We start from the raw sequence: 20,533 nt of genomic DNA, 5'->3' as shown, positions 1-20,533 counted from the left end.
TGTTTCTGCTTTTTTTTGTAGACATCGTAGGGTTTAGAGATGTTTCTTTGGGAGCAGGTTTTCCCACAGTCTTCCCGATTCCTGAATGGACAGGGTTTTGTTTTCTTATTTGAGCATTTTGATGTAGGTGACCATTGGGTGGTCCTCTATTTTGGGGATGACAAACGTCGCAGGTAACCGATACCTCTAGGTCACAAGCTTGATTAGCAGGCGTTAAGGAGCTTTCTTCAAAATCTGTCATAGACCCTTGGTGTCTCGTAGTTGGTTTAGGTTGTTCTTTGGCTGTGGTGTATCCGTCCAGGTGGATGAGTTTAGTGTGCATTAAGGCTAATAACGATGAATGATCTTTCATTGTGTCGTTAATTGCCTCATATAATTTGGAGAAAGGCGCTAGAGCTATGGTCACAGTGGGCATTATTGTCATTAGGTCCGGTTTTTTTGATGGAGTGTCTTTAATGAGTTGCAGGCCTGAGGTTCTGGATCTTCTAGAGTGTGGTGTTACATTAAATGCACATGATTCCTCACTGACATTATGCATGTTAAGCTCCTTAACTGTGTAGCGCTGGTCAACCATGGGTGCAAACGATCTGCTGATCTGCCTTCTCTCTTGAGAGTCAACTTCTGGCCCATCGCGGTGCGTCCCTGAGGTCCTTTCATCACTAGAATGGTTGGATTTTAGTGGGGAGGTTTGGGTTTCCACGGAGTCCCTTTCCGGCTCTTGAGAATTGATGTCAGAAGATTGTATTGTGTCAATGTTTTTAATGTTTCTGGTATCTTGAGGGGGAGTCTTGTTTGCTTTCAGGGGGCTCTGATGGACTTCTTTCAGTGCTAGGTCCGGGATGGGCGAGGCCAAACTAGACCTTTTAGCCTTGGTGGCACCAAAATAATGCACCTTGTTTGGTGATTGTTCCAACAGGTTGGAATCGCAATCTGGTTGTCTTGTAACGTCCAATGAAAGTGGTTTGCCAAAATGCCATTTTCTGGTATCATGCTGAAGTAGTTTTGTTTGAGGGTGGACCATGTTATTCCTTAATAAAGGGTAGAGGTCATTAGCTTCTTCTTTTTCCTTTTCCAGTTCCTTCAAGGGGTTCACAGGATCAAGTACTTCATCTAGGAGTTCTGCGTCTGAAATTTCATCAACGATGGTGTTTCCCAAGTAAGCAGAATCTTTTTTCTTTTTTTTGAAAGAAATATTTCGCCACAGAAATTGTCGAGGTGTAATGTGAAGGTGTTTTTATTTTCAGTAAAGTTCTCGGTTTGTCCCTTAGGGCTTTCTTATGTTTCAGGCTTTGTGTTCTTAATGTTTTTCTCTGATGGCATTTTGGAGTTGAGGTAGTTTTTTGTTAGGTTTCACCTTTTCTGAGCACTCTTTTGGCGAAATAGATGGATTTTCCACATATGAAAAGGATGGGGCTTGTTTGTCCGACGATTGTTCGACTTCTGAAGCCTTAACCTGGGCTTCTGTTAGAGAGATATTGTTCTCATCGTCGAGACAAGTGGCAGGAGGCACCGCCTGCGAATTTGATTTTGAACCACTTTCCCCTTCCATAAAAACCGGCGCCATCTCGTGAAGCTGCTGTGTGCTAGGGGGGTCGCAAAGAGCGTCCATTAGTGTGTGGTTATGGAGTTCCACTTCCAGAGTTTTAAGTTGTTGAAAAGGAGCGTGGACCGCAAGCCCTGTAGAGGTGTCATGAAAGGCAGACTTTTGTCTGTCTACCTTTTCCCGCAGCCAACTTATTTCTGATTTTTTCATTTTGTTATTCCCTGCGGCAGTGATATTTGAAGACGGTCTCTTGTGGGCAGTCCTTGGGTTTACGCCCACAAGGACCGCCCTCACCGCACGCGAACTCCGGCTCCCTCCCACTGCTCTGGTGAGCCGGCGGCAGTACGGTCAATGGCACACGCCACCGCCCGAGCCGTTCCCCACCGCCAAGGCCCCCTCCATGTGGCCATGCTGAAGCCGTGAGGATGTGGATTCAGGTAAGGGGAGTCCAAAAGGTGGAAGGGTAGTTAGGAAGGATTTTTGCCTACCTGAATCTCTGTATGCTTGAGGATCTGGCTCCTGCACTTCCAATAGGGTGGCGTCTGTAGACGCCGGGTAGATCGGGCCAACCCGTGCAGCAAGATCCGATGGAGATTTTGGTTGGCAGATCTCGTCTGGCAAAGTAGACTCATTGTCTGAGTGTTCCATTAATGAAAAGTCAGTTGATAACAATCTGGTGCTGTGCGTTTTTATGCCAGTTTTAGACTTCAAGTGTCTGTTCGCCAGAGCTGCCATGGACTGCTAAAGACTGCAGCAACTCTGCTGCCAACTCTGTGGCCGGTCTGTGGCGGAATGGAGTATTTGAAGAGGCAGGTCAGAGACAGCAGCCCAGTAAAGGTGGTGGAAAGACTTCCACGAAGAATTTCCAAAGAAAGACTGCTAAAGACTGCAGCAACTCTGCTGCCAACTCTGCGGCTGCTCCGCGGCGGAATAGAGTATTTGAAAAGGCAGGTCAGAGACAGCAGCCCAGTAGAGGTGGTGGAAAGACTTCCACGTAGAATTTTCCAAAGAAAGACTGCTAAAGACTGCAGCAACTCTGCTGCCAACTGTCAGAATATTTATGTTTGAATGTCTGACTTGGATATTTTCTGGGGCTGCTCTCCCAGAGTGTTTTGGGAATGTGTCAGGGTAAGAGGTTTCTGGGGGAAACTTGCCACTATTTTCATCAATGTATTGGGACTTTCTCTGGATTATGATTTTGTAACATTAATCTGAGGAGATGATGAAATGTTGGACGATTTATGTGCAACCCAGAAGAAGTGGCTGTTTACGCTCTCCATGATGGCAAAAAAGCTAATATTGAGCTAATGTTGAGCGCATGGAAAACAAGGGTGTCTCCAAATGAGGAGGGTTGGTTGGATGAAATGTTGAAACTTGCCGATATGGAAAGGGTGATATAAAATCATCTGAAAAAGAGTTCACTGTTTGAGAAAATCTGGGGTAGATATTTAGATCTGTACTGACACTGTAAACATGTTATTGGGGGTGTTAATTTTGGACCGTTGTAAAATGTATGAATTGTTAATAAAAAGAGAATATTTATGTTCTGTACATGTCTCTGGTATAGGTTATGCAACTAAGTTCTATGTCTAATTCTGGGGACGGCAAAGGGGATGCTCAGGAGACCGGGTGCTTCCCAAGAGATTGGATAATAGGTCTGTGGGCAGCATGAGGAGGATCCGGTGGTCACCCTTCCTTGGTCTCTGTCATGTGGTAGGGGAAAGTTACATGTGAAACTATCAAGGACCCCCTCTCCAACTGGTAGAGTCTGGAAGCCCCTCTAGACAAACACAAGACTCACGCGAAAGAATACAAGCATGTTTGTTTATTATCAAGCATCTTTATCCGCAAGGTACTTTTAGGATTTATGCTACTGGGATTGCCAAACACTCAGCAGTAGGAGGGAAATCATTTTCAAAGATTTGGGAAAAGGTTTTTACTCACAAATTCATAAAACACTCCGAAGCGGAAACTAGATACATTTCAGAGCTAAGAGGAAAAGATTCATACTGTTGCAAAGGTATAGTACGATTTTACTGACAAAAAATGGTAGCATTGACCAAAGGCTCTAAAAATGCTACCAACAAAAGGTTCGAACACCAAAAGTTCGAACCTTTGGTGGGAGCATTGTAAAAAAAAAAAAAAACAGGGGCTGCGGGGGTGTCTCCCGCATCGCCCCACTCACTATACTCTATGGCATAGTGAGCGGGCGCTGCAGGGGGACACCCCCACAGCCTTCAGTTTAAAAGAAAAAACGGGGGGACACCCCCGCAAACTTCTGTTAAACAAAAAAAAGAAAAGGACCCTCTGGTGCCGGTTCCCGATCACGGAAGTGAAAGGGAACTGGCGCTGCAGGATCCCAGCGTGAAGATGAAGGTAAGTGGGGTTTGTTTATGTTGGGGGTGTGGGTGGGGGTGTGCTGCGGGTGTGGGTGGGGGGTGTTGTGGGTGTGTTGTGTGCGTGGGTGTGAGTATGTATGTGTGTTCGCATGAGAAAGGTGCAAACTTTTGGTAGTTTGCAGCTTTCTCACGCGAACATTTTGGCCGCGGTAGTTGCAGCCGCGGGCAAATCACTTAGAACCGTTGCAAAGGCGACCCATTCCACGTGGAAGGGAAGTTACTTCAAAGACTTAGTGAAACACTCCATGAGCCCCAAACACTTGAGTGGTATACAATGTTGGTGGTCTGTAGTTTCCCAGTATCATTTTTACTTGTGCGTGATGCAAGTTCTCTAACCCATTGTCCACCACCTGAGTGTTCCTCTGAGAACATACAAAATATAAATTCACCGACAATCAATATTCCCTTTACTTTCAGTTGAGTTAGAAAGACTCCCAGAGGATTTGCCAGGAGCAAATACACACACTAGGAAAGTAGAGAGAATGTGCCCATCCTAGACAGTACTTAGCACTAACAAACAGCCAGAGAGGAATTCCAAAATGGCGTTCAGACCAGATAAAACCTGTGCCGGCCCCTCAAGCCCAACATAAACCCAGGTGAATCTCTATCAGCATTAACTAATCCCATCCCTACCCCAACTACAAAATGCAGGTGCAGAAACACACAAAGAGCCCAACCCAGGTAACGGAGCAGAGCTCTGTAAAACCCAGAGACCCAAGTCAGTTTGTGTAGGGTGTTGAAGGAGTTTGGAGCAGGTGGTTGGAGAACATGTGAGAGGCGCTCAGGAAGTGTTGGAGGCAAGAGGGGGAGAAGGATAAGGAGCAGTAGGAGGTGGCCACATCAAGAGGGCAAGGAAATATTAACGAGTAGATGGTTTTGAAATATCTATTGATTTTCATAATATAGTAGAGAAATCATGTAAAGAGTAGGAGCATGAAAACATCAGCCACCGTATATATTGCATTATCAGAGAAAATTTCATTGATGCTTGTAAGAAAATTAGATGAGCATGTAAGCCCTTTTAAACAACAAAACAAATCCTCGCCTTCATACTTTATTCTCCTACCCCAAACAGTCATGCAAATATCAGTGTAATAAAAAAACAATAAACAAATTCAGTTTGTTTCTTTCTGAACTGAAGATATGAGAATCTACACACATATAAACTTTGATCCACATATAGATTTAACATAATATGAAGTAACAGATCATTAATGTGTGCCCTCCACAGGGATTTGTCATCTGAGGGATATAGTACTGTCTGTGTGATATTGATCTATTGCATCAGTATATCGTATGCTCCATTACATAGTCATATGTCCAATTATGTAGCCTAGAAATGTCCACTAGGGCCCATCATTCTAAATCAGATTCCCAAAGATACAATTTTGGGGAGTTTGGATTCATTCATGCCCTTGCTAAATTCCTTTTGGGCTTTCGTCTTCCTTTTCTGATACATTCCTAGTAGGCATGTATCGGAAATGTGTTTGATATTTCTCCAGCGTCTATTTGTTCAAGTTTATGGCAGAATTCTGTAAAAAATTATTTTATGAGCGGACATTGCTAAAATATATGCAGCAGTCATGCTGACTATAATTTACATCTATTACAGCATTTTAAGAATGAAGAAAATATTTAGATAGTCTTTCGGGTGTCAGATACATTCTATGAAGTAGATGGAGCTAGATTAATTTAAAACGTGCGTTTTGTGAAACTTTCTTTACATATCGTAGTATTAAAGTCCTTTGCATGTCATCTAGCTCAGTCGATTCTCACAATATTTTCTCATTTCATTTGTGGATGTCAGGTCAAGTTAGGTTCGATAGATGTTTGATACCACCAAAGTCCCATTTCCCATCTCATATATTATGGATAACATAGTGTTTTGTGCTGGTTCCGCAGGCAACGAAAGTTATAATTTCCCAGTCCTACCTGTCAAGCTGGTATACATTAAAAGGATTCCAATTGGTAAATAAGTTGTTTACCTCAAATTCTTAAAGTATTAATGGTCCATCCTGGAAGACAAACTCCACACAGAGATACCTTCAGGTTCCCATAGTAAGTATATTTGGTTATACATGGCTGGAATTCTTCCAATTTCCATTCCACTAGGCATAATAATGGAGTATGGGAACTTTACCCCCAACTATCTGAGTGTACAACACCATATTTGGATACCATGTCCATTAAGTACAGGGGTTTTATTATGTTTCACGTCCAGCCAGAATACCTCCTTCATTGTGTGAGGTACAATTGGGTTTACCACCAGCTGTACTTCGGATGTCGCCTCATCCAATAGATATTGCGTTCGATATAGGAGTTGAGAGACAATATAATGCAACTTGAGCTCTGTAGTCCTTCTCCGTCATACGGCCTATGGAAGGTGTAATGCTATTTTATAGCCACTACTAGCCCACAGCAAAGTTGTCCATTTCACAATTGCTGTAAACAATGCCTCTTGGGAATGAAATAAGGTATGGTGGCAAAAAAATAAAGGAAATGCTGCAATATTACCATTTTAGAATTTAGTTGAGGGGCATATGTAATCCTGTGGGATTTTGATGAAGGCAAGTTGTGAATACCGGGGTGCATTGCAAATGAAGCATATAATCATGTATTACCAGGTGTTTTGTCTGAATATGTGGCAGAGGGCCTGTGTGACGTCATTAATCCAAGATGGCTGCTGCTACAATTTATGAATCAGAATTTGATCTATAACTCCTTTTAGAGTGATCCTATCAAACATTTTCTAAGGACCTTTTTTGTTCACCATAAAAACTGAATAAAGAAGGTCCTCAAAATAATTTGATATCTGTTAAGGTTTAGAAGTTTGTTTGCTTTTCATGATTTCTAACATTGATTTCCTTCAATTTTGTTACAGGTTCTGAAAATGATTTAAGAGCGGGGCGCTGTTGTGCTTACACAGTATGGCAGCCTGAACATGCTGCTCCATGTCGGGAAAGATCCTTATGATCAATCTCTCCTTGCTGGTGTCGCGTTCCTTCTTTGAAAACCACAGACTAATACCTACCGTCCTGCTGCGTGTGTCTTGTCTGACTTCTGTGGCTCAAGGGTGAACCGTTGCTGAGAAAATACCCTCTTCACTTCTCGATGACTCCCAGTCTGCCCGTAGATACGGTGAGGGTGAGTGCCATAGTCGCGTCCTAGCCAGGTTGATCTGCCAGGAAAATGAAGCGCCCCATATCCCAGAAATTGAGAGGGGCGATGGTACCTTGGCCCTTTCATCGCAGGATATGAATGACGAATTCCGCTCTTTCTATGAAACGCTCTACTCCAACACAAACAATGTCCCCAGGGCCGGCAGAGACATTCTTGGCTAGTCTCCCGCTCTCTATCATTTCACCAGAGGTCAGGGATGCCCTAGACACCCCAATTACACCTGAGGAGGTATCCAAGACTATAGATGCACTAGACTCTGGAAAGACCCCTGGAGTCAACGGACTCCCCGTTGAATTTTATAAGCGATATAATACCCGCCTGGTCCCTCAACTACCAGCCTTATGGGATGAGGCCTGTGAAATGGGTGTACTCCCTTCCTCCCTTCCGGAGGCTGTAATTTCGGTACTACTCAAACCGGGCGAATCCCCCACACAATGTGTCCCTTATCAACTGCAACATCAAAATCTTTGCACGGTACTGGCCCTGTGGTTGGCACCATTTATGCCTTTTATTATCCACCCGGATCAATCGGGCTTCATTCGGGGTGTTCCACTTCTCTTAACCTGCGCCGCCTATTCAACGTACTTGCTCGAATCGACCCAGACACACAGGGAGTCCCAGCGATTTTAGATATGCAGAAAGCATTCGACTCTGTTTCCTAACGCTACCTATGGATGGTCCTGGAAAAAACGAACTTTGGTCCTCGCTTTCGATCCTGGGTGAAACTCTTATATTCCTCCCCCGTTGCCATGGTCCACACCACAGACCTGTGTTCTGCCCTATTCCAAATAGCTAGAGGCACGAGGCAGAGGTGCCCCTTTTTTCGCCATTAATATTTGCCTTGGCTATTGAACCCTTGGTGGAGAGGAGGCATTAGATTATCTGGGTCCCCCTGATATCATCTCCCTTAATGCAAACAACGCTGTCCTTTTAATCTGCTCTCCTGAACATAACCGTTCTGAATGATGTCATACTCTTCGGTGAACTTTCTGGTCTCAAAGTAAACTGCACTAAATCTATATCATTCCCATTGACTGAAGCCACCACCCCCCTGCCCCGACCCCAGAGGATTTGCGTGGTCACAGACTGAGATTACCTACCTTGGAGTGGCGATTACACGTCACTCAATCTCCTCATACGAAGTGAACTTTGGAAGATACTTGTCCACCCTTATGCCGATCTCGCTGGCTGGAAGGATCGCCATCCTTAAGATTATAGTACTGCCCCAAATCGTATACAAATTCCTAAATGTCCCACCTTATGGCCAGGCCGCAAATTCTTTAAAACACTGAACCGCACCATTAACGCCTTTTTATGGCACTCCAGTGATGCCCGGCTGAAACTGGAAACACTAACTATCCCGATGTTGAGGGGCGGATTTGTCACCCCTAACTTTGAGAGGTACTGGATAGCTGCCCAAGCTCACTTTGCATCACACTGGTTTGAATCCGCCAATCCTCCCCTCCACGTTAAAGTTGAACGAAGGGCAGCAGACGACCAGGATATCTGCTCTCTGGTTCTCCCCTCCCGTGGCATCAGATTTGAACCCCCCCCCCCGGACCCTGCTGGGGCCACAGAGCTAGCTCTGAGTAAATTGTGGAAACAGGGCAGCACCCTACATCCTTTCCACGGCGACCTTCCAACAGCACGTCTTCACCCAGAGCGGCTTTCTTAAGTGGCCGGACTTACTGGAACCCTTGTGGGGTAGGCCTTCACACTGGCTCCACTATGCCAGCTTGCTTCGGTTGCTTAAGAATAGGTACCCGGACTTCCCCTCGATCCCTCCAGATGATCCTATAATCTCTGAAACCCTGGATACCACGACCCTCAGGGGGAAGGTCTCTAGATTGTACGCGCTCATCCAGAGTAGGGTACCCTCCTCATTCGTCAAACTCAGGGACACTTGGGGTGAGGATATGGGTATTGAGATAACAGATCAACGCTGGGATCAAATGTGTGCCTGTATACACGTAATTTCATTTAATTCTCAATTTAAATTGATACAATTTAAGGTACTCCATAGATTTCACTACACTCCAATTAGACTACGCCACATGTCGAAAGACCATCTCCCCATATGCCCAAGGTGTGGTTCAGACGACGCAGACTATATACACATGGTATGGTCCTGCCCGCGCCTCTCCCTGTTCTGGGAGGAGATATGTACTACCGTATCTGAAATATTGGATTGCAGAATTGCCCCATCCCCACTGACCTGCCTCTTCCATGAGCTCCCCCGGCTCAGACGTGACTCCAGAAAATTGGCAGGACTATGTTTTCTACTAACGACCCGCTGTATTCTACAGCTCTGGCTTTGCCATGGGGCCCCTACACACGCTCAGTGGCTTTGGGCCGTCACTTGCCCCTCAGACATTGGGGAATGATGGGCTAACCTACAGCCTGCTGTGTCTAGACCCAGGAACAGCTGGGCTCCATTTCGTTGCTATATTTCTTCTTTATCCAATGACAGTGAGGACGGTGCCAGCGACCAGATGTCCCTGACTCCCAACTCTGCTTAAACCTCCAGGCTTTAACTATTAACGTGTTACCCGTGTCTTTGGTTACTGCACTTTAAGTCATACCTTCACTGCTCTGTATGATCTTTCACCAGACTATGAACATGTAATGTGTACTTACCAACTGATTGAATACTGCTCGTATTTCTCTGTTGCACTGTCAAGCTATATAAAGTTGTTTTTTATTTTTTTCAAAATGTCGATACCTCCAGATATTAAAAGTCATTTAAAAGTAGAACTTCCACCATCAGCCAAAAAAAGAAAATGGATAACTGACTTTTTCCTGTGTATTTTACGTCAACAAAGAAAGAAATCTCCTCTGGTTAATCCAAATGTTAGCAAAAGGTTTAGAGTGTATTAAGAAGGGAGCCAAGTGGCACAATAACAAATATTTGAACATAAGTCTACGATTAGGCAACGTAACGCCTGAAGAACTGAACAATTTAAAAGCATCATGGCATTCGGAACGCTACAAGCAATGTACTCCTAAGGCAAACATGGATTGAAGCAAAAGATTGTATGTAGGGCAGTTATGTGAGTCAAAGACGTTTATCTCCAGCAATGAGGTAGAAGTAGAATGAAGGTACACTACAAGATCAAAAATACCTATGTACAACAGAAATAAATGCTTCTTTTGCAATAAAGAAGGAAAAGGAAGAAGTAAATTATATTTGATAGCAACTAATTCAGCAGGCATCCGTTTGAAGAGAGCTGTAGAACTGTCTAACAATGACACACTGAAGATTCGTCTCAGCGAATATACAGATCCTGGAGACCCTCACGCAAGGGAAATTGCATATCACAATGTATGTTGGAACACACATGTAGTGGATGTCTTACAACACAACTGAAACCAATGGCTTTGATATACGTTGCTCTGGGGGGGTGACGCCTTACAATCCAAGGAGTAAAAAATCGATAATCTATTTCAAAGAGAATGCCATGAATATAGGATCATGTAGAGAAAACACGGGTGTCGCAGGTCACTGTATCCAGATGGTAGTAAAGCCTAACCGTCACCACAAACAGTGTAAAGCAAAAGTGATTCCAGGACTCAGCGCCATCAAATATATGCTCGTTTAATTGTGTTGCATTGTCACACATTCAAAAGCGAAAAAGAGCCCATGGTCTTACAACACAAGCCTACACGTCCCTCCTCCCCCCACTCTAGGGAAGTTGAATCAGGGTGTATTGTGCTGTGCTCATAAAACCTAGCCCCTCCCACTTCTAGGAAAGTTCAATCTGGGTTTTTCGCATTTCGGTAAATGTGACACAGTTACTGGGTCTCTCTAGGCTTCCCACCTAGATCCCCCCTCAAGGCGTGCGGTTCATTGTTGTGAGTTAATTGTTACCCTCCTGTGTTCTGGCCACGGCCCTCTCCCCCTCTGTGCATTCTGATGGTGTGGCAGAGGGCTGTGTGTCTCTCTCTCTGCTCTCACACCCTTCTCCTCCACCTACCTCCTTCACACCCCTATGGTGCTCTCTGTTTCTCCCATCTTCTCTAACTGCTACTCTATCTCCTACCCTATCCCTCTCACTAAGTCTGGTAGGAAGAAGTTCAAGAGGGACATCCTGGTCTCCAACCCAGGCCTCCCTATCGCTGATACCTACACCAGTGCTTCCTCCAGACAGACTCTTACTGACATCCTCTTTGTCGTTCCCTCTCCGAACCTATGGACCCGTCATACGGTCTCTGTCCCCTCTCAATTTTCCTCCTCTGCCATTAATGATGGCACTAGGTGGGAGGTCCTCTTGGCCTCCTTCCAATCCTCCAAGACCATGATTAATGTCTATCTGAATGGCACCTTCTTGTCCAGGGCTCTCAGCCCAATCTCCTTTTTGATAGGCGTTTCCCGCGTCTTATCAACGTCCTCCCTTCTCCTGCTACTCCTTACACCACCTCTCTGGCACCCCCTCTTCCTCCTATGTCCACCCTCGCCCCCCTCTACCACCTCCGCAGGGTGTACCTCAAGCCTGTACCCCTCCACAGAAGTGTTTCAAATGCGGCAACCTGCTCCTCGTCGCCACTCTCAACTCTCATTCTGGTGTCAAACACTCCTCGGACATCTGTCAGTTGAAGAACTCGACCTAGATGTCCTTGCTCTCACTGAGACTTGGTTCATAGCCAGTTCTGTCACAAGTTTTGACACTTTCCTCCGTGAGGGCAACAAGATCCTCCACGAACCCAGAACCAACCGTCCTGGAGGTGGAGTATCCCTATCTTTCTGGAGTGGGTCCCTGCCTCTGTCATCCCCATGCAGGCCTAGTCCTCCTTTGAATGCCAGGTATGGCTCTCCTGTCCTCTCTCTAACTGTGGCCACCATCTACAGGCCACCTGGTCAGGTCGCCCTCTTCCTCTATGAATGGGCTGACCTCTCATCTTCTCTCCTTGCCTCTACATCTCAACTTATCCTACTTGGAGACCTCAACATCCATCTGGATGCTTCCAATCCTTCCTCTGGGCTCTTACGCCATCTCTGCAATACTCTTTCTCACTCTATTCTACCCTCTGCTGGGCACACCTTGGATGTCCTCATCTCCTCTGACATCCCCCTCTCTAACCCTCTCACTACTCCTCTCTCCTGGACTGACCACTCTCTGCTCTCCTCCCACCGGACACTCTCTGTCCCCCAGGTAAAGCCTACCCCAGGACTGCCACAACCTTCTCAGTCATTCTGCCCATGAAGCATGCATCAGTGGAGGGATCTTCTGCTACTTTCGCTCCTCCTCCTACTCTGGCGGCTGACTCACACTCTGACACAGCCCTCTCTAGCCTGCATGCATCTCTCTATCACTAGCACTGTCTATGTCCTTGCCCCTGTCATGAGAATCCATCTGAAGCCTACCTCCAAGTGCAACACTTGGTATGACTCTGACCTCGCCACCCTAAAACGCAAGTGTAGGAAGTGGAGGGCATCTGGCACATCCTCTTACAAACTGGCTTTTCGCCTGCTCCAAAGGCAATACAGACTCTCTGTACTGTGCATGAAGCGACCCTACATCCACGCCTGCATCTCTGTGGTCTTTAACAACACGGCCAAACTCTTCAAAATCTGCAAGGAGTTAGCCAATCCTGCTGCAGTCTCCACCTCTCCTGTTCCCTCCCAGGTCCTCTGCACAACTCTGGCCTCTCACTTCTCTACTAAAACCCAGGACATCCTGTCCTCTCTCTCTCTCTCTCTCTCTCCTCCTCTCTTTCCTCTTCCTCTCCCGCTACCTCGGCTGGCACTCTTCTGGCTGCCTCTCTCTCTTCTCCACCCTTCTCCTCTTTTTCTGTGATCACTCCTGATGACATTTCTAGATAAGTCTGATCTTTGAAAGTGTCATCCAAGCAGGTGCTCCCCTGCTCCCTCAGAACCATCAAGGACCACATTGACACCCTCGCTCCAGCCCTGGCCGGTTTCTGCAATCATTCTTTTGCCACTTGAACGTTCCCCACCCCCTTAAGCACTCCCTTGTGCATCCCCTCCTGAAGAAGCCGTCCGCTGATCCTTCCTGTCTGGAAAACTACCGCCCCATCTCTATCATTCCTTTCCTGGGCAAACACTTGGAAAAGCTGGCCATCTCCTAGCTCACTATCCACACTGAATTTGTTGGTTGTCTCCATAACCATCAGTCTGGCTTCATTCTCCTTGATCTTTCCTCTGCTTTCGACACAGACAACCATGCCATACTGATCAATCGTCTCTGTGAGAACCTGTGCATCACAGGTCAGGCCCTCGCTTTGTTGACTTCATTCCTCCTGGACCATCCCTCTCAGGTCCAACTGCATTCCTTTCTCTCCACCACCACTCTCTCCACATGTGTTCCCTAGGCTCCAACCTCTCTTCATGGCTTTTCAAACTTTGCATCTTCTGTTAACCCTAGAGTCCCCCTGCCTTTTTGCACTTCCCATAGCTGGCTCCCCCAGCTGCACTTAGAGCAATTGATGCCCTGACCACACCTTCCTTTCTCCCTCCCTCTGGCACCTCGCCTCCCCCCTGCACTTGCACAATCTGAATGACACAAGGCCTAGTTAGATCGTTTGTTTCGTCCTCCCTCTATCTCCCTACCTTTCTTATTTCTTTTTTATTGTGCATTTGTAAGGCGCTTATACATCAAGTAAATTGTGTTTTAAAGCGCCCACAGCGCAACAGGGAGGGAACAAGGGAATGAAAATCATATATAACAATGGAAGATAAAGGCAGACCTACTAGGCCTTGTGAGCATTCAGAACATGCAAGTGCAAGCAAGTCCGAAGTCTGGTCTTGCAACATTCCAAAGGGGTGCAGATCACAGAATTCTGTAAGCAGTCAAATCACTGATTATACAGAGAGCAATAAGGCTGTTTTAGAGTCCAACAGGCTTCAGGGCCTACTTTGGATGATGGCGGACGTCTTGCTGTTGAGTGATTTTCAAGAATGTTTCGATGTAGAGTTGCTGGGTACACATTGTTATCTCACTGAAGAAACCAAGACTGATGAATGTGAGACAGAGTCAGAACCACTCACTGCAGTTTGACTTGGTCAGCTTGCAACTCCATTATAGGTGATCCTCCAACTAAAGAAACTAGAGTCTATGTACTAAGACTCATAGATACTGGCACAACAAGCACACAAACACAGTTCACATTCATGAAGAAGTTGGAGAAAATAACATCTGTTGTCATCCCAGAATCAAAAACTGTTGCAACATTGGATCGTGGCCTTTACAAGCCTGTTTTAAAATTAGCTATGGCATCCCAAGATGGCTGCCGTGCGCTAGAGATGTGTGCATCGTGCTCCATCCCTGTAAACTTTTAATCTGTACATCTCAGAGGGGAGTGAAGCAGCCATCTGCCCCTCGCAACAAAGAAGAAACATTTTTGGCGGTCTGGAGCCCATGTCAGCACCCCAGGGAGAGGATCAGGCAACAGTAAGGGTATGCCGTCGGATGATACGAGCTGCCCATGCACGGGCATCAGTCGGGAGTACGTGGCCTGTGTGTGGAGCACGGTGGCTCGCCACACTGCCCCACCCCCTGCTGGCAAGAAGAGGATACTGTGCAAACAATTGCAGCATTAAACCCCAGGGGTACAGAGGGAGACTGCCAAGACCTCGGATTTTCTCTCGGGATGGCAATGTGGAACGTTGTGTTGAGCCCCCACCCCACAGGGTTATATAAACAGCCCTATGTTGAGAACATAGGAGAACGGCACATCGGGAGTGTGGGGCAAGGCTCCTCCCCTCCTAGTTCGTTTGCTAGCCGGGAGAGGCCCATGAGTGCCCTGTGGCGGTACTCCAGAATTAGTGGTGCAATAGACAGGAGAAGCATATCTGCAGGAAAAGGAGACACTGTATGCTGCCAACCTAAGCGGAGGGGTCTGAAAACCAGGCACTGGATATCTATGCATGGAAGCCCTGGGAATTCAGCACACCGGGCCCATTTCTAAACTCGGCTGTGAGGGAGGTGAAGCAGCTCTGTTCCTCCTGCTGGGCCTACAACTAAATGTTGATAGTGTAACAAAGGGAGAACAGCCTGGAAACGCAGGAGGCACAGGCGTAATTTGGGGAAAGTGGCTGTACGTCTCAGTTGAGGACCTACACTAGCAGGGTACACGTGAACGGCAGAACAGGACCTGCCTTCACTACAGAAGACTCTCTATGCTGGGCACGAAAAAGAAAGTTATTCCAGTAGGACGTCCCAATCCCCATCCATCGAAAGACAGTCCACTATAGAATATTTGGGCTAGATATGGACGGTGCTTCCATTCTAATACTCCGGACACCGCAGGCAGATAGCAATGGCTTGAGCCAAGGAAGATTTTGAAATGTACTTCCAAGACTTCCAGGAGTCATTTACAGCTACGTTTCAGAAGCAGTTCACTGTTTTCACGTCAGAAATTAAACAAATGATAACGGAATTCAGAAAGGGCTTGAACGAATTGGGTGAAAGAACAGCATCAAATGAAAAGGTGATACAAGAACTGATTCAAGACATCACGCAATCGGACGAATTGATGGAACACTTGGCAAGATCTACGCATAATCTTGAAATACAATGCAAAGACTTAGAAAACAGGTCACGAAGGGAGAACATTTGCATCCAAAAATCTCCCTTAATCATTTGCAGATCCAGATTTAAAAGACACAATCACTACCATATTCAGAGACCTTTTGGGTAACAAAGAGGAGGCCATAATTCCAATGGATCTGGTACACTGTATGGGCCTGAAAAGATCTGAGCCGGGGGCGCATCCTATGGATGTGCTGGCAACATGTGGAATATACCCTCAAAAAGAACAGATCCTGAGGGCAGCCAGACAAGTAGAACAGATCTCTTATAATCGATCAAACATACAATTACATCATCACCTTTCTCCGCTTACCCTCCAAAAACGCAGACAAATGCATATAGGGGTGAAGACCCTACAAACAAGAAAGATAAAATATAGATGGACTTTCCCGTTTGGCGTTACATTTACATTGGAGGGGGAAAACATAGGATAACCTCCTGGGAAGAATGGGTGCACTGCTCAACATTGACGAAGAAGAAGGAGACACCCGTCTGAAACCATGGGCAGAATCTCGACCAACCATGGGTGGCAACACAGCAGGAATGGTCATTGATGGAACCAAGGGGCAAACGCAGCAAAAGACAGGGAAGGATCCGCTGGAATCCTTGCCTTAAAGGCCAGATGGAGACTCCCAATAAATGACATTACGAATAAGTCGAGACAGAAGACCAGAGCTTATGTGCTCCTATGGCATTTCATTTGGGCAGGGACCAAGTTCACCGACTTGGAATCTGGGGAGAGGAGGCACTGAGGGTTTTAGGATACCCTACGGTTACCCCCTGGACAAAATGGTGATCCACAGCTAAGGGCCAGAGTCCAGAGTCACATTAGGTACTGTGGTTCACACCAAGGCGGGGTGAGGGGGGCATGGGAATTCAAAGTATGTTGCAGGGATGCAGGCATCTCGAGGGGGACAGGGTTGGGGTGAAACTTGGGGAGGGGGACTAGGGGGAAGTCTGCACAAGGTCAAGAAAGCTAAAGCAGTTTGGTTACGGTTCAGAATATGGGCAGGAGGTTTTAGTTCCAAAGAGATAGGGAAATACATTCAAGTGTATATCACTTAATATTCAGGGGTTAAATACCCCAGTGAAAAGCAAGAAACTGGAGGGGTTTTTAGCTCGACATTGTCCGGAAGCGATGACATTGCAGGAGACCCACATAAGACAACAGGACAAACAGACTTCCGTTACGGCATTACCCTAAAATCATACAAGCCAATGCACAGGGGAAGGTGGCGGGTTACTAATAGCGTTCAGGGTGGGGGTCCAAATCAATATTATTAAAACCAGGGTGGATAAAGCTGGGAGATTTTTATTTATTACAGCTGAACTAGAATCAACAACTCTCATTGGCTTTGATTTATGCTCCTAATTGTGGTCAAGATGGGTTCCTGAAAGCCATATTCACTGAGTCTTTTATGGTTGGGGAACGGTTAGTTTTAGGGGACTTGAATTTGGCTTGGTACCCCCATTGAAATAGAAGTGTGAAAACTCAGTTTGGCAACGTCCCACCCGCACCCCTCTCAATGGTTGCAATTAAAAGTTGAACAACTGGCCTATTTCAGATGTTTAGCTTACCTTGAAAGGGAATGAGACAGGGTATACTTACTTTTAACATGTACATAAGTCATTTTCACGCATCGATTACATTTGGTCCTCAACTATGTTATTAGGATATATTACGAAAGTGGAGATTCCCCCAATAACATTCGAGGACCATGAGCCTTTAGAAATTGAACTTCCTTTTCCTCGAGCAAATAGGGGGATTTGGTCCTGGGTCTGCCCCAATGATCCTTCTCAATACACTGTGGTCAAGGAAAGACTTGGCGGAAAGATCTCTGAATTATTTTAGATAAACTCTACTGGCGAACAGTCGGAAAATATAATATGGAACACATTTAAAGCGACGTTCTGCTGGGAACTTATATCAGAGGGGGCTCTCAGATGTAAACAAGGAGGAAAGGAATTGAAGCAGACAATGAAAAAAATGAAACTGCCTGCAGGGATAGCTACCAGAAAAGCATATAGAAATATACGGGGCAGGTTACAGCATTTGCAAACGCAAAAAGCGGAGACAAGCTTACTGTATGCAAAACAAAAATATTACGTGAAAGCAAATGAAGCAGACCATCTACTGGCAAGACAGCTGATGCAAAAAAAAGGCATCCCAAACTATTGTGGGTATTAAAGATCCTCTGCGGGAACTGGTCAGAACGACCCCTCAGATTCTTACACAATTTGGGTTATTTTATTCCAAACTTTATTACTCAGACACCCCAGACACCAAGGCACAGAGAGAATACCTACAATTGGTGAGGCTGCCATCAATCACAGCTCAGCAACAGGTAATGTTAGAGCATGAGATCACAACAGAGGAGGTAATGCAAATAATTCAGACCCTCCCTCTGAACAAGTCACCTGGCCCTGATTGCTATTCAGCTATATTCTTTAAAACCGTATGATCTATACTGGCCCCTAGACTGACAAAACTTCATAACTCATTTAGGGAATCAGGCCATATAACCCTGTCAATGGAAGAAGCCAAAATTATTCTTTCTATAAAATCTAATGAAGACACAAAGAATTGTGGTTCAAACCGACCTATTGCCCTGATCAACCTAGATGCTAAAATATGCACAAACATTTTAGCTAACAGACTAGAGGATATTCTACCATCCCTGTTCCATCCCTATCAAGCCCAGTTTATCAAACACCCCCAGACTCACAATAACATCAGAAGGGCTTGTCATTTGATAGAGAAAATATCTAAGAAAGAACTGTCAGTGCTTTTTCTGTCCATGGACTCTGAGAAACAGTTTGACAGAGTAGAGTGGTCTGTTCTGTTTTGTACTTTAGAGGTTATGGGCTTTGGAACTACCTTTATAGATATGATATGGGTGATCCAAAAATCCGGCTGTCAGTGAACAGTCAGATATCTGCACCAATTGCCCTACATCGTGGCACTAAACAGGCCTATCCACGGTCACCCCTGCTGTATGCAATACATTTGGATATGTTACTGAAAGACACAGGAAACCCCACACTCTAGATTAGGGTATTAATAAAGTAATTGATCTCGGAAAGAAAATCCAGAGGCTTCAATTTCAAATAAGTAGTATCAAGGGTTTTATTATACTAGATACATTTATTATTTTTGTGAATTAAATCACGATTTAATCAGCACTCAGGCAATAATTTTACATAGCAGGAAAAAAGATTTTTAAGATCACAGAAGTTTCAACAATTTAATCCAATACATACTATACCCTCATCCAACCATTCATACACACTCATTCTTCATGCATTAAACCACTCATACCAGACATCAATAGGTACAAGATAAAAATACAAGATACAAATCTATTGCAAATTTATAGCAAACAATTCATCAACAAATTAATTATTATACACAAAGGTTTGCGCAAAACAGAGCATATGGCCACAGAGAATCTTATAAGTGGTCAACAATTGAGGTCGGCCCCAAAGGTCTTCAGAAGCGGCCTCATCCCTAATATTCTCTACCGGTTTCGACGTCTTAACATTATTTTGGTTACGTCTTCATCAGGAGATGACAGAATAACTTTCTAAAAAGAAAGGAAAACAAGACATTGGTTTCCTATAAGGATGGTATAGATACCTTAAAACTATCTGTATATAAAACATAATTTCACAACAATTACAATATTGGGATAAGATAAAAACCTGCTCCCACCCCATGGACTTATCAATCTTCTTTGAAGATGGTTGCTTACATACTGAGCTATATAGGAAGGCAACCGAAAGAAACACCACATTAAAATATGAAAGCCAACATCCGGCTAGTCTCCTCCGCAACCTACCATATGGCACGTTCTTGCGGCTTCGTCGCAATTGTACGGATACTAATAATTTTCAAAAACACTCCTTAATTTTGGAACAAAGACTCTTGGAATGCGGGTACCCGAGGAAGCTCATAAAGAATTCCAGGAAAAGAGCTTGTTATGCTAATCGGGATACTTTGCTGTTACCTAAATCCAAAACAGAGAAAAAAGAATTGGTGTGTGTTTCAACCTTTTGTCAACACAGTGAAGAAATAAAAGGAATTATATTGAAAAATTGGCGCATCCTTAATGCTTCAGGAACTACCTTGCCCAAACTTCTTTTTGCATTTAAAAGAAGCAAGAACTTGAAACAAAAGATCACTCGTGCTAGTAGAACTCACTCAAAGACTCATACAGTGCGAGATATTAACCAGAATCCAGTTATTGGTCATTTCCCATGCACCTCTTGTGTGGCTTGTAAGTTCTCTAAGAAAACGACTTCTTTCTTTACGCAAAATAAAAATTGGGAGCTTCGGACCTTTACGACTTGCAAGAGCAAGAATGTGATTTATATTATCAGTTGTCCTTGCCAGAAGCTGTATGTTGGAAAAACAACAAGGGAAGTTAGTACCCGTATCAATGAACATTGCTCTAAAATAAAAACTCGCAATCTAAATGCCCCTATGATCATTCATTATGTAGAAATGGGGCACAAGGCAGAACAAATGGAATGGTTCTGTGTGGAAAAAGTTGCTGGTTCCAATCAAATGCATATTCTCAACAATCTGGCCTATAAAGAACAACTTTGGATCTTCAATTTAAAAACATTGACACAGGGTTTAAACACTTTAGAGCCGTGGCATTCGAGCACATGAGTATCTCGAATTTGATCCATCATCTACAACATTTTTGGCATAGCATTTGACCACATTGAGTGCAGCTGCATTGGGTTGTTTCATTTATTGATTTATCTATATCATAATTATCTTCAGTTGATTTGATGCTCTCCATGCGACTGCCGATAACAGCGTCTTGAATTCAGAACTGTGGTATTTGGGTACA

General features: G+C 44.9%; 1 protein-coding gene across 2 annotated transcripts in view; it reads right to left on the bottom strand.

Annotated features, from left to right (window-relative positions):
- PHKG1 (phosphorylase kinase catalytic subunit gamma 1) overlaps positions 1–20,533 on the bottom strand; it is a 417,011-nt gene that overhangs the window by 380,631 nt on the left and 15,847 nt on the right. The window lies entirely within an intron of this gene.

Source organism: Ambystoma mexicanum, chromosome 9 (assembly GCF_040938575.1).
Source record: "Ambystoma mexicanum isolate Mex_15411 chromosome 9, UKY_AmexF1_1, whole genome shotgun sequence".
Classification (NCBI taxonomy): Eukaryota; Metazoa; Chordata; class Amphibia; order Caudata; family Ambystomatidae; genus Ambystoma; species Ambystoma mexicanum.
The sequence above is the reverse complement of the archived record's forward strand: the minus strand, read 5'-3'. Positions and strand labels throughout refer to the sequence as shown.